The sequence below is a fragment of the Epinephelus lanceolatus genome, chromosome 3, assembly GCF_041903045.1.
Source record: "Epinephelus lanceolatus isolate andai-2023 chromosome 3, ASM4190304v1, whole genome shotgun sequence".
Taxonomy (NCBI): Eukaryota; Metazoa; Chordata; class Actinopteri; order Perciformes; family Serranidae; genus Epinephelus; species Epinephelus lanceolatus.
The window spans coordinates 33322310-33336395 of NC_135736.1; positions in this window are offsets into that span (position 1 = coordinate 33322310).

A 14086-nucleotide genomic window follows, 5' to 3' on the forward strand; every position below is an offset into this window, starting at 1 on the left:
TTGAGTGACTCTGAAGTTGTCACCAGTGGTGTTGAAGATGACTTTACTTGTGTCACACTTGTGCTGCCAGGTGTCAAAGTTGCAAGCGTGGAAGTGGTTTGATGCGGAGACGAAGTCTCACTGACTAACGCTGATGTAGTCGGTTGCACTGAAGTTGTCTCTGTTGTTGCCAAGGTCTCAGTGACAGGTGCTGAAGTTGCAGTGCTTTGTGGTGAACTTGTGATTGTTGGCAAAGTTGAAGTGGCTGGTAATGAGCTTGACCCCACTGCTGAGGAAGTTTCTGAAAGTGGGAATGAAGTGGTGCTGACTGTTGGCAAACTTTCACTTTGGGTCACCTGACTTGAAGAAAGTGGGGCTGAAGTTTGAGTTATTGGAGATGAAGTGACTGGTGACGAAGATGTCTTGAGTGACTCTGAAGTTGTCACCAGTGGTGTTGAAGATGATTTTACTTGTGTCACACTTGTGCTGTCAGATGTCAAAGTTGCAAGCGTGGAAGTGGTTTGATGCGGAGACGAAGTCTCACTGACTAACGCTGATGTAGTCGGTTGCACTGAAGTTGTCTCTGTTGTTGCCAAGGTCTCAGTGACAGGTGCTGAAGTTGCAGTGCTTTGTGGTGAACTTGTGATTGTTGGCAAAGTTGAAGTGGCTGGTAATGAGCTTGACCCCACTGCTGAGGAAGTTTCTGAAAGTGGGAATGAAGTGGTGCTGACTGTTGGCAAACTTTCAGTAAGGGTTACCTGACTTGAAGAAAGTGGGGTTGAAGTTTGAGTTATTGGAGATGAAGTGACTGGTGATGAAGATGTCTTGAGTGACTCTGAAGTTGCTACCAGTGGTGTTGAAGATGATTTTACTTGTGTCACACTTGTGCTGCCAGGTGTCAAAGTTGCAAGCGTGGAAGTGGTTTGATGCGGAGACGAAGTCTCACTGACTAACGCTGATGTAGTCGGTTGCACTGAAGTTGTCTCTGTTGTTGCCAAGGTCTCAGTGACAGGTGCTGAAGTTGCAGTGCTTTGTGGTGAACTTGTGATTGTTGGCACAGTTGAAGTGGCTGGTAATGAGCTTGACCCCACTGCTGAGGAAGTTTCTGAAAGTGGGAATGAAGTGGTGCTGACTGTTGGCAAACTTTCACTTTGGGTTACCTGACTTGAAGAAAGTGGGGCTGAAGTTTGAGTTATTGGAGATGAAGTGACTGGTGATGAAGATGTCTTGAGTGACTCTGAAGTTGTCACCAGTGGTGTTGAAGATGACTTTACTTGTGTCACACTTGTGCTGCCAGGTGTCAAAGTTGCAAGCGTGGAAGTGGTTTGATGCGGAGACGAAGTCTCACTGACTAACGCTGATGTAGTCGGTTGCACTGAAGTTGTCTCTGTTGTTGCCAAGGTCTCAGTGACAGGTGCTGAAGTTGCAGTGCTTTGTGGTGAACTTGTGATTGTTGGCACAGTTGAAGTGGCTGGTAATGAGCTTGACCCCACTGCTGAGGAAGTTTCTGAAAGTGGGAATGAAGTGGTGCTGACTGTTGGCAAACTTTCACTTTGGGTCACCTGACTTGAAGAAAGTGGGGCTGAAGTTTGAGTTATTGGAGATGAAGTGACTGGTGACGAAGATGTCTTGAGTGACTCTGAAGTTGTCACCAGTGGTGTTGAAGATGATTTTACTTGTGTCACACTTGTGCTGTCAGGTGTCAAAGTTGCAAGCGTGGAAGTGGTTTGATGCGGAGACGAAGTCTCACTGACTAACGCTGATGTAGTCGGTTGCACTGAAGTTGTCTCTGTTGTTGCCAAGGTCTCAGTGACAGGTGCTGAAGTTGCAGTGCTTTGTGGTGAACTTGTGATTGTTGGCAAAGTTGAAGTGGCTGGTAATGAGCTTGACCCCACTGCTGAGGAAGTTTCTGAAAGTGGGAATGAAGTGGTGCTGACTGTTGGCAAACTTTCAGTAAGGGTTACCTGACTTGAAGAAAGTGGGGCTGAAGTTTGAGTTATTGGAGATGAAGTGACTGGTGATGAAGATGTCTTGAGTGACTTTGAAGTTGTCACCAGTGGTGTTGAAGATGATTTTACTTGTGTCACACTTGTGCTGCCAGGTGTCAAAGTTGCAAGCGTGGAAGTGGTTTGATGCGGAGACGAAGTCTCACTGACTAACGCTGATGTAGTCGGTTGCACTGAAGTTGTCTCTGTTGTTGCCAAGGTCTCAGTGACAGGTGCTGAAGTTGCAGTGCTTTGTGGTGAACTTGTGATTGTTGGCAAAGTTGAAGTGGCTGGTAATGAGCTTGACCCCACTGCTGAGGAAGTTTCTGAAAGTGGGAATGAAGTGGTGCTGACTGTTGGCAAACTTTCAGTAAGGGTTACCTGACTTGAAGAAAGTGGGGCTGAAGTTTGAGTTATTGGAGATGAAGTGACTGGTGATGAAGATGTCTTGAGTGACTTTGAAGTTGTCACCAGTGGTGTTGAAGATGATTTTACTTGTGTCACACTTGTGCTGCCAGGTGTCAAAGTTGCAAGCGTGGAAGTGGTTTGATGCGGAGACGAAGTCTCACTGACTAACGCTGATGTAGTCGGTTGCACTGAAGTTGTCTCTGTTGTTGCCAAGGTCTCAGTGACAGGTGCTGAAGTTGCAGTGCTTTGTGGTGAACTTGTGATTGTTGGCACAGTTGAAGTGGCTGGTAATGAGCTTGACCCCACTGCTGAGGAAGTTTCTGAAAGTGGGAATGAAGTGGTGCTGACTGTTGGCAAACTTTCACTTTGGGTCACCTGACTTGAAGAAAATGGGGCTGAAGTTTGAGTTATTGGAGATGAAGTGACTGGTGATGAAGATGTCTTGAGTGACTCTGAAGTTGTCACCAGTGGTGTTGAAGATGATTTTACTTGTGTCACACTTGTGCTGCCAGGTGTCAAAGTTGCAAGCGTGGAAGTGGTTTGATGCGGAGACGAAGTCTCACTGACTAACGCTGATGTAGTCGGTTGCACTGAAGTTGTCTCTGTTGTTGCCAAGGTCTCAGTGACAGGTGCTGAAGTTGCAGTGCTTTGTGGTGAACTTGTGATTGTTGGCAAAGTTGAAGTGGCTGGTAATGAGCTTGACCCCACTGCTGAGGAAGTTTCTGAAAGTGGGAATGAAGTGGTGCTGACTGTTGGCAAACTTTCACTTTGGGTTACCTGACTTGAAGAAAGTGGGGCTGAAGTTTGAGTTATTGGAGATGAAGTGACTGGTGATGAAGATGTCTTGAGTGACTCTGAAGTTGTCACCAGTGGTGTTGAAGATGATTTTACTTGTGTCACACTTGTGCTGCCAGGTGTCAAAGTTGCAAGCGTGGAAGTGGTTTGATGCGGAGACGAAGTCTCACTGACTAACGCTGATGTAGTCGGTTGCACTGAAGTTGTCTCTGTTGTTGCCAAGGTCTCAGTGACAGGTGCTGAAGTTGCAGTGCTTTGTGGTGAACTTGTGATTGTTGGCAAAGTTGAAGTGGCTGGTAATGAGCTTGACCCCACTGCTGAGGAAGTTTCTGAAAGTGGGAATGAAGTGGTGCTGACTGTTGGCAAACTTTCAGTAAGGGTTACCTGACTTGAAGAAAGTGGGGCTGAAGTTTGAGTTATTGGAGATGAAGTGACTGGTGATGAAGATGTCTTGAGTGACTCTGAAGTTGCTACCAGTGGTGTTGAAGATGATTTTACTTGTGTCACACTTGTGCTGCCAGGTGTCAAAGTTGCAAGCGTGGAAGTGGTTTGATGCGGAGACGAAGTCTCACTGACTAACGCTGATGTAGTCGGTTGCACTGAAGTTGTCTCTGTTGTTGCCAAGGTCTCAGTGACAGGTGCTGAAGTTGCAGTGCTTTGTGGTGAACTTGTGATTGTTGGCAAAGTTGAAGTGGCTGGTAATGAGCTTGACCCCACTGCTGAGGAAGTTTCTGAAAGTGGGAATGAAGTGGTGCTGACTGTTGGCAAACTTTCACTTTGGGTCACCTGACTTGAAGAAAATGGGGCTGAAGTTTGAGTAATTGGAGATGAAGTGACTGGTGATGAAGATGTCTTGAGTGACTCTGAAGTTGTCACCAGTGGTGTTGAAGATGATTTTACTTGTGTCACACTTGTGCTGCCAGGTGTCAAAGTTGCAAGCGTGGAAGTGGTTTGATGCGGAGACGAAGTCTCACTGACTAACGCTGATGTAGTCGGTTGCACTGAAGTTGTCTCTGTTGTTGCCAAGGTCTCAGTGACAGGTGCTGAAGTTGCAGTGCTTTGTGGTGAACTTGTGATTGTTGGCAAAGTTGAAGTGGCTGGTAATGAGCTTGACCCCACTGCTGAGGAAGTTTCTGAAAGTGGGAATGAAGTGGTGCTGACTGTTGGCAAACTTTCACTTTGGGTCACCTGACTTGAAGAAAATGGGGCTGAAGTTTGAGTAATTGGAGATGAAGTGACTGGTGATGAAGATGTCTTGAGTGACTCTGAAGTTGTCACCAGTGGTGTTGAAGATGATTTTACTTGTGTCACACTTGTGCTGCCAGGTGTCAAAGTTGCAAGCGTGGAAGTGGTTTGATGCGGAGACGAAGTCTCACTGACTAACGCTGATGTAGTCGGTTGCACTGAAGTTGTCTCTGTTGTTGCCAAGGTCTCAGTGACAGGTGCTGAAGTTGCAGTGCTTTGTGGTGAACTTGTGATTGTTGGCAAAGTTGAAGTGGCTGGTAATGAGCTTGACCCCACTGCTGAGGAAGTTTCTGAAAGTGGGAATGAAGTGGTGCTGACTGTTGGCAAACTTTCAGTAAGGGTTACCTGACTTGAAGAAAGTGGGGTTGAAGTTTGAGTTATTGGAGATGAAGTGACTGGTGATGAAGATGTCTTGAGTGACTCTGAAGTTGCTACCAGTGGTGTTGAAGATGATTTTACTTGTGTCACACTTGTGCTGCCAGGTGTCAAAGTTGCAAGCGTGGAAGTGGTTTGATGCGGAGACGAAGTCTCACTGACTAACGCTGATGTAGTCGGTTGCACTGAAGTTGTCTCTGTTGTTGCCAAGGTCTCAGTGACAGGTGCTGAAGTTGCAGTGCTTTGTGGTGAACTTGTGATTGTTGGCACAGTTGAAGTGGCTGGTAATGAGCTTGACCCCACTGCTGAGGAAGTTTCTGAAAGTGGGAATGAAGTGGTGCTGACTGTTGGCAAACGTTCACTTTGGGTTACCTGACTTGAAGAAAGTGGGGCTGAAGTTTGAGTTATTGGAGATGAAGTGACTGGTGATGAAGATGTCTTGAGTGACTCTGAAGTTGTCACCAGTGGTGTTGAAGATGATTTTACTTGTGTCACACTTGTGCTGCCAGGTGTCAAAGTTGCAAGCGTGGAAGTGGTTTGATGCGGAGACGAAGTCTCACTGACTAACGCTGATGTAGTCGGTTGCACTGAAGTTGTCTCTGTTGTTGCCAAGGTCTCAGTGACAGGTGCTGAAGTTGCAGTGCTTTGTGGTGAACTTGTGATTGTTGGCAAAGTTGAAGTGGCTGGTAATGAGCTTGACCCCACTGCTGAGGAAGTTTCTGAAAGTGGGAATGAAGTGGTGCTGACTGTTGGCAAACTTTCACTTTGGGTTACCTGACTTGAAGAAAGTGGGGCTGAAGTTTGAGTTATTGGAGATGAAGTGACTGGTGATGAAGATGTCTTGAGTGACTCTGAAGTTGCTACCAGTGGTGTTGAAGATGATTTTACTTGTGTCACACTTGTGCTGCCAGGTGTCAAAGTTGCAAGCGTGGAAGTGGTTTGATGCGGAGACGAAGTCTCACTGACTAACGCTGATGTAGTCGGTTGCACTGAAGTTGTCTCTGTTGTTGCCAAGGTCTCAGTGACAGGTGCTGAAGTTGCAGTGCTTTGTGGTGAACTTGTGATTGTTGGCACAGTTGAAGTGGCTGGTAATGAGCTTGACCCCACTGCTGAGGAAGTTTCTGAAAGTGGGAATGAAGTGGTGCTGACTGTTGGCAAACTTTCACTTTGGGTTACCTGACTTGAAGAAAGTGGGGCTGAAGTTTGAGTTATTGGAGATGAAGTGACTGGTGATGAAGATGTCTTGAGTGACTCTGAAGTTGTCACCAGTGGTGTTGAAGATGACTTTACTTGTGTCACACTTGTGCTGCCAGGTGTCAAAGTTGCAAGCGTGGAAGTGGTTTGATGCGGAGACGAAGTCTCACTGACTAACGCTGATGTAGTCGGTTGCACTGAAGTTGTCTCTGTTGTTGCCAAGGTCTCAGTGACAGGTGCTGAAGTTGCAGTGCTTTGTGGTGAACTTGTGATTGTTGGCAAAGTTGAAGTGGCTGGTAATGAGCTTGACCCCACTGCTGAGGAAGTTTCTGAAAGTGGGAATGAAGTGGTGCTGACTGTTGGCAAACTTTCACTTTGGGTCACCTGACTTGAAGAAAGTGGGGCTGAAGTTTGAGTTATTGGAGATGAAGTGACTGGTGACGAAGATGTCTTGAGTGACTCTGAAGTTGTCACCAGTGGTGTTGAAGATGATTTTACTTGTGTCACACTTGTGCTGTCAGGTGTCAAAGTTGCAAGCGTGGAAGTGGTTTGATGCGGAGACGAAGTCTCACTGACTAACGCTGATGTAGTCGGTTGCACTGAAGTTGTCTCTGTTGTTGCCAAGGTCTCAGTGACAGGTGCTGAAGTTGCAGTGCTTTGTGGTGAACTTGTGATTGTTGGCAAAGTTGAAGTGGCTGGTAATGAGCTTGACCCCACTGCTGAGGAAGTTTCTGAAAGTGGGAATGAAGTGGTGCTGACTGTTGGCAAACTTTCAGTAAGGGTTACCTGACTTGAAGAAAGTGGGGTTGAAGTTTGAGTTATTGGAGATGAAGTGACTGGTGATGAAGATGTCTTGAGTGACTCTGAAGTTGCTACCAGTGGTGTTGAAGATGATTTTACTTGTGTCACACTTGTGCTGCCAGGTGTCAAAGTTGCAAGCGTGGAAGTGGTTTGATGCGGAGACGAAGTCTCACTGACTAACGCTGATGTAGTCGGTTGCACTGAAGTTGTCTCTGTTGTTGCCAAGGTCTCAGTGACAGGTGCTGAAGTTGCAGTGCTTTGTGGTGAACTTGTGATTGTTGGCACAGTTGAAGTGGCTGGTAATGAGCTTGACCCCACTGCTGAGGAAGTTTCTGAAAGTGGGAATGAAGTGGTGCTGACTGTTGGCAAACTTTCACTTTGGGTTACCTGACTTGAAGAAAGTGGGGCTGAAGTTTGAGTTATTGGAGATGAAGTGACTGGTGATGAAGATGTCTTGAGTGACTCTGAAGTTGTCACCAGTGGTGTTGAAGATGACTTTACTTGTGTCACACTTGTGCTGCCAGGTGTCAAAGTTGCAAGCGTGGAAGTGGTTTGATGCGGAGACGAAGTCTCACTGACTAACGCTGATGTAGTCGGTTGCACTGAAGTTGTCTCTGTTGTTGCCAAGGTCTCAGTGACAGGTGCTGAAGTTGCAGTGCTTTGTGGTGAACTTGTGATTGTTGGCAAAGTTGAAGTGGCTGGTAATGAGCTTGACCCCACTGCTGAGGAAGTTTCTGAAAGTGGGAATGAAGTGGTGCTGACTGTTGGCAAACTTTCAGTAAGGGTTACCTGACTTGAAGAAAGTGGGGTTGAAGTTTGAGTTATTGGAGATGAAGTGACTGGTGATGAAGATGTCTTGAGTGACTCTGAAGTTGTCACCAGTGGTGTTGAAGATGATTTCACTTGTGTCACACTTGTGCTGCCAGGTGTCAAAGTTGCAAGCGTGGAAGTGGTTTGATGCGGAGACGAAGTCTCACTGACTAACGCTGATGTAGTCGGTTGCACTGAAGTTGTCTCTGTTGTTGCCAAGGTCTCAGTGACAGGTGCTGAAGTTGCAGTGCTTTGTGGTGAACTTGTGATTGTTGGCAAAGTTGAAGTGGCTGGTAATGAGCTTGACCCCACTGCTGAGGAAGTTTCTGAAAGTGGGAATGAAGTGGTGCTGACTGTTGGCAAACTTTCACTTTGGGTTACCTGACTTGAAGAAAGTGGGGCTGAAGTTTGAGTTATTGGAGATGAAGTGACTGGTGATGAAGATGTCTTGAGTGACTTTGAAGTTGTCACCAGTGGTGTTGAAGATGATTTTACTTGTGTCACACTTGTGCTGCCAGGTGTCAAAGTTGCAAGCGTGGAAGTGGTTTGATGCGGAGACGAAGTCTCACTGACTAACGCTGATGTAGTCGGTTGCACTGAAGTTGTCTCTGTTGTTGCCAAGGTCTCAGTGACAGGTGCTGAAGTTGCAGTGCTTTGTGGTGAACTTGTGATTGTTGGCAAAGTTGAAGTGGCTGGTAATGAGCTTGACCCCACTGCTGAGGAAGTTTCTGAAAGTGGGAATGAAGTGGTGCTGACTGTTGGCAAACTTTCAGTAAGGGTTACCTGACTTGAAGAAAGTGGGGCTGAAGTTTGAGTTATTGGAGATGAAGTGACTGGTGATGAAGATGTCTTGAGTGACTTTGAAGTTGTCACCAGTGGTGTTGAAGATGATTTTACTTGTGTCACACTTGTGCTGCCAGGTGTCAAAGTTGCAAGCGTGGAAGTGGTTTGATGCGGAGACGAAGTCTCACTGACTAACGCTGATGTAGTCGGTTGCACTGAAGTTGTCTCTGTTGTTGCCAAGGTCTCAGTGACAGGTGCTGAAGTTGCAGTGCTTTGTGGTGAACTTGTGATTGTTGGCAAAGTTGAAGTGGCTGGTAATGAGCTTGACCCCACTGCTGAGGAAGTTTCTGAAAGTGGGAATGAAGTGGTGCTGACTGTTGGCAAACTTTCACTTTGGGTCACCTGACTTGAAGAAAATGGGGCTGAAGTTTGAGTTATTGGAGATGAAGTGACTGGTGATGAAGATGTCTTGAGTGACTCTGAAGTTGTCACCAGTGGTGTTGAAGATGATTTTACTTGTGTCACACTTGTGCTGCCAGGTGTCAAAGTTGCAAGCGTGGAAGTGGTTTGATGCGGAGACGAAGTCTCACTGACTAACGCTGATGTAGTCGGTTGCACTGAAGTTGTCTCTGTTGTTGCCAAGGTCTCAGTGACAGGTGCTGAAGTTGCAGTGCTTTGTGGTGAACTTGTGATTGTTGGCAAAGTTGAAGTGGCTGGTAATGAGCTTGACCCCACTGCTGAGGAAGTTTCTGAAAGTGGGAATGAAGTGGTGCTGACTGTTGGCAAACTTTCACTTTGGGTTACCTGACTTGAAGAAAGTGGGGCTGAAGTTTGAGTTATTGGAGATGAAGTGACTGGTGATGAAGATGTCTTGAGTGACTCTGAAGTTGTCACCAGTGGTGTTGAAGATGATTTTACTTGTGTCACACTTGTGCTGCCAGGTGTCAAAGTTGCAAGCGTGGAAGTGGTTTGATGCGGAGACGAAGTCTCACTGACTAACGCTGATGTAGTCGGTTGCACTGAAGTTGTCTCTGTTGTTGCCAAGGTCTCAGTGACAGGTGCTGAAGTTGCAGTGCTTTGTGGTGAACTTGTGATTGTTGGCAAAGTTGAAGTGGCTGGTAATGAGCTTGACCCCACTGCTGAGGAAGTTTCTGAAAGTGGGAATGAAGTGGTGCTGACTGTTGGCAAACTTTCAGTAAGGGTTACCTGACTTGAAGAAAGTGGGGCTGAAGTTTGAGTTATTGGAGATGAAGTGACTGGTGATGAAGATGTCTTGAGTGACTCTGAAGTTGCTACCAGTGGTGTTGAAGATGATTTTACTTGTGTCACACTTGTGCTGCCAGGTGTCAAAGTTGCAAGCGTGGAAGTGGTTTGATGCGGAGACGAAGTCTCACTGACTAACGCTGATGTAGTCGGTTGCACTGAAGTTGTCTCTGTTGTTGCCAAGGTCTCAGTGACAGGTGCTGAAGTTGCAGTGCTTTGTGGTGAACTTGTGATTGTTGGCAAAGTTGAAGTGGCTGGTAATGAGCTTGACCCCACTGCTGAGGAAGTTTCTGAAAGTGGGAATGAAGTGGTGCTGACTGTTGGCAAACTTTCACTTTGGGTCACCTGACTTGAAGAAAATGGGGCTGAAGTTTGAGTAATTGGAGATGAAGTGACTGGTGATGAAGATGTCTTGAGTGACTCTGAAGTTGTCACCAGTGGTGTTGAAGATGATTTTACTTGTGTCACACTTGTGCTGCCAGGTGTCAAAGTTGCAAGCGTGGAAGTGGTTTGATGCGGAGACGAAGTCTCACTGACTAACGCTGATGTAGTCGGTTGCACTGAAGTTGTCTCTGTTGTTGCCAAGGTCTCAGTGACAGGTGCTGAAGTTGCAGTGCTTTGTGGTGAACTTGTGATTGTTGGCAAAGTTGAAGTGGCTGGTAATGAGCTTGACCCCACTGCTGAGGAAGTTTCTGAAAGTGGGAATGAAGTGGTGCTGACTGTTGGCAAACTTTCACTTTGGGTCACCTGACTTGAAGAAAATGGGGCTGAAGTTTGAGTAATTGGAGATGAAGTGACTGGTGATGAAGATGTCTTGAGTGACTCTGAAGTTGTCACCAGTGGTGTTGAAGATGATTTTACTTGTGTCACACTTGTGCTGCCAGGTGTCAAAGTTGCAAGCGTGGAAGTGGTTTGATGCGGAGACGAAGTCTCACTGACTAACGCTGATGTAGTCGGTTGCACTGAAGTTGTCTCTGTTGTTGCCAAGGTCTCAGTGACAGGTGCTGAAGTTGCAGTGCTTTGTGGTGAACTTGTGATTGTTGGCAAAGTTGAAGTGGCTGGTAATGAGCTTGACCCCACTGCTGAGGAAGTTTCTGAAAGTGGGAATGAAGTGGTGCTGACTGTTGGCAAACTTTCAGTAAGGGTTACCTGACTTGAAGAAAGTGGGGTTGAAGTTTGAGTTATTGGAGATGAAGTGACTGGTGATGAAGATGTCTTGAGTGACTCTGAAGTTGCTACCAGTGGTGTTGAAGATGATTTTACTTGTGTCACACTTGTGCTGCCAGGTGTCAAAGTTGCAAGCGTGGAAGTGGTTTGATGCGGAGACGAAGTCTCACTGACTAACGCTGATGTAGTCGGTTGCACTGAAGTTGTCTCTGTTGTTGCCAAGGTCTCAGTGACAGGTGCTGAAGTTGCAGTGCTTTGTGGTGAACTTGTGATTGTTGGCACAGTTGAAGTGGCTGGTAATGAGCTTGACCCCACTGCTGAGGAAGTTTCTGAAAGTGGGAATGAAGTGGTGCTGACTGTTGGCAAACGTTCACTTTGGGTTACCTGACTTGAAGAAAGTGGGGCTGAAGTTTGAGTTATTGGAGATGAAGTGACTGGTGATGAAGATGTCTTGAGTGACTCTGAAGTTGTCACCAGTGGTGTTGAAGATGATTTTACTTGTGTCACACTTGTGCTGCCAGGTGTCAAAGTTGCAAGCGTGGAAGTGGTTTGATGCGGAGACGAAGTCTCACTGACTAACGCTGATGTAGTCGGTTGCACTGAAGTTGTCTCTGTTGTTGCCAAGGTCTCAGTGACAGGTGCTGAAGTTGCAGTGCTTTGTGGTGAACTTGTGATTGTTGGCAAAGTTGAAGTGGCTGGTAATGAGCTTGACCCCACTGCTGAGGAAGTTTCTGAAAGTGGGAATGAAGTGGTGCTGACTGTTGGCAAACTTTCACTTTGGGTTACCTGACTTGAAGAAAGTGGGGCTGAAGTTTGAGTTATTGGAGATGAAGTGACTGGTGATGAAGATGTCTTGAGTGACTCTGAAGTTGCTACCAGTGGTGTTGAAGATGATTTTACTTGTGTCACACTTGTGCTGCCAGGTGTCAAAGTTGCAAGCGTGGAAGTGGTTTGATGCGGAGACGAAGTCTCACTGACTAACGCTGATGTAGTCGGTTGCACTGAAGTTGTCTCTGTTGTTGCCAAGGTCTCAGTGACAGGTGCTGAAGTTGCAGTGCTTTGTGGTGAACTTGTGATTGTTGGCACAGTTGAAGTGGCTGGTAATGAGCTTGACCCCACTGCTGAGGAAGTTTCTGAAAGTGGGAATGAAGTGGTGCTGACTGTTGGCAAACTTTCACTTTGGGTTACCTGACTTGAAGAAAGTGGGGCTGAAGTTTGAGTTATTGGAGATGAAGTGACTGGTGATGAAGATGTCTTGAGTGACTCTGAAGTTGTCACCAGTGGTGTTGAAGATGACTTTACTTGTGTCACACTTGTGCTGCCAGGTGTCAAAGTTGCAAGCGTGGAAGTGGTTTGATGCGGAGACGAAGTCTCACTGACTAACGCTGATGTAGTCGGTTGCACTGAAGTTGTCTCTGTTGTTGCCAAGGTCTCAGTGACAGGTGCTGAAGTTGCAGTGCTTTGTGGTGAACTTGTGATTGTTGGCAAAGTTGAAGTGGCTGGTAATGAGCTTGACCCCACTGCTGAGGAAGTTTCTGAAAGTGGGAATGAAGTGGTGCTGACTGTTGGCAAACTTTCACTTTGGGTCACCTGACTTGAAGAAAGTGGGGCTGAAGTTTGAGTTATTGGAGATGAAGTGACTGGTGACGAAGATGTCTTGAGTGACTCTGAAGTTGTCACCAGTGGTGTTGAAGATGATTTTACTTGTGTCACACTTGTGCTGTCAGGTGTCAAAGTTGCAAGCGTGGAAGTGGTTTGATGCGGAGACGAAGTCTCACTGACTAACGCTGATGTAGTCGGTTGCACTGAAGTTGTCTCTGTTGTTGCCAAGGTCTCAGTGACAGGTGCTGAAGTTGCAGTGCTTTGTGGTGAACTTGTGATTGTTGGCAAAGTTGAAGTGGCTGGTAATGAGCTTGACCCCACTGCTGAGGAAGTTTCTGAAAGTGGGAATGAAGTGGTGCTGACTGTTGGCAAACTTTCAGTAAGGGTTACCTGACTTGAAGAAAGTGGGGTTGAAGTTTGAGTTATTGGAGATGAAGTGACTGGTGATGAAGATGTCTTGAGTGACTCTGAAGTTGCTACCAGTGGTGTTGAAGATGATTTTACTTGTGTCACACTTGTGCTGCCAGGTGTCAAAGTTGCAAGCGTGGAAGTGGTTTGATGCGGAGACGAAGTCTCACTGACTAACGCTGATGTAGTCGGTTGCACTGAAGTTGTCTCTGTTGTTGCCAAGGTCTCAGTGACAGGTGCTGAAGTTGCAGTGCTTTGTGGTGAACTTGTGATTGTTGGCACAGTTGAAGTGGCTGGTAATGAGCTTGACCCCACTGCTGAGGAAGTTTCTGAAAGTGGGAATGAAGTGGTGCTGACTGTTGGCAAACTTTCACTTTGGGTTACCTGACTTGAAGAAAGTGGGGCTGAAGTTTGAGTTATTGGAGATGAAGTGACTGGTGATGAAGATGTCTTGAGTGACTCTGAAGTTGTCACCAGTGGTGTTGAAGATGACTTTACTTGTGTCACACTTGTGCTGCCAGGTGTCAAAGTTGCAAGCGTGGAAGTGGTTTGATGCGGAGACGAAGTCTCACTGACTAACGCTGATGTAGTCGGTTGCACTGAAGTTGTCTCTGTTGTTGCCAAGGTCTCAGTGACAGGTGCTGAAGTTGCAGTGCTTTGTGGTGAACTTGTGATTGTTGGCAAAGTTGAAGTGGCTGGTAATGAGCTTGACCCCACTGCTGAGGAAGTTTCTGAAAGTGGGAATGAAGTGGTGCTGACTGTTGGCAAACTTTCAGTAAGGGTTACCTGACTTGAAGAAAGTGGGGTTGAAGTTTGAGTTATTGGAGATGAAGTGACTGGTGATGAAGATGTCTTGAGTGACTCTGAAGTTGTCACCAGTGGTGTTGAAGATGATTTCACTTGTGTCACACTTGTGCTGCCAGGTGTCAAAGTTGCAAGCGTGGAAGTGGTTTGATGCGGAGACGAAGTCTCACTGACTAACGCTGATGTAGTCGGTTGCACTGAAGTTGTCTCTGTTGTTGCCAAGGTCTCAGTGACAGGTGCTGAAGTTGCAGTGCTTTGTGGTGAACTTGTGATTGTTGGCAAAGTTGAAGTGGCTGGTAATGAGCTTGACCCCACTGCTGAGGAAGTTTCTGAAAGTGGGAATGAAGTGGTGCTGACTGTTGGCAAACTTTCACTTTGGGTTACCTGACTTGAAGAAAGTGGGGCTGAAGTTTGAGTTATTGGAGATGAAGTGACTGGTGATGAAGATGTCTTGAGTGACTTTGAAG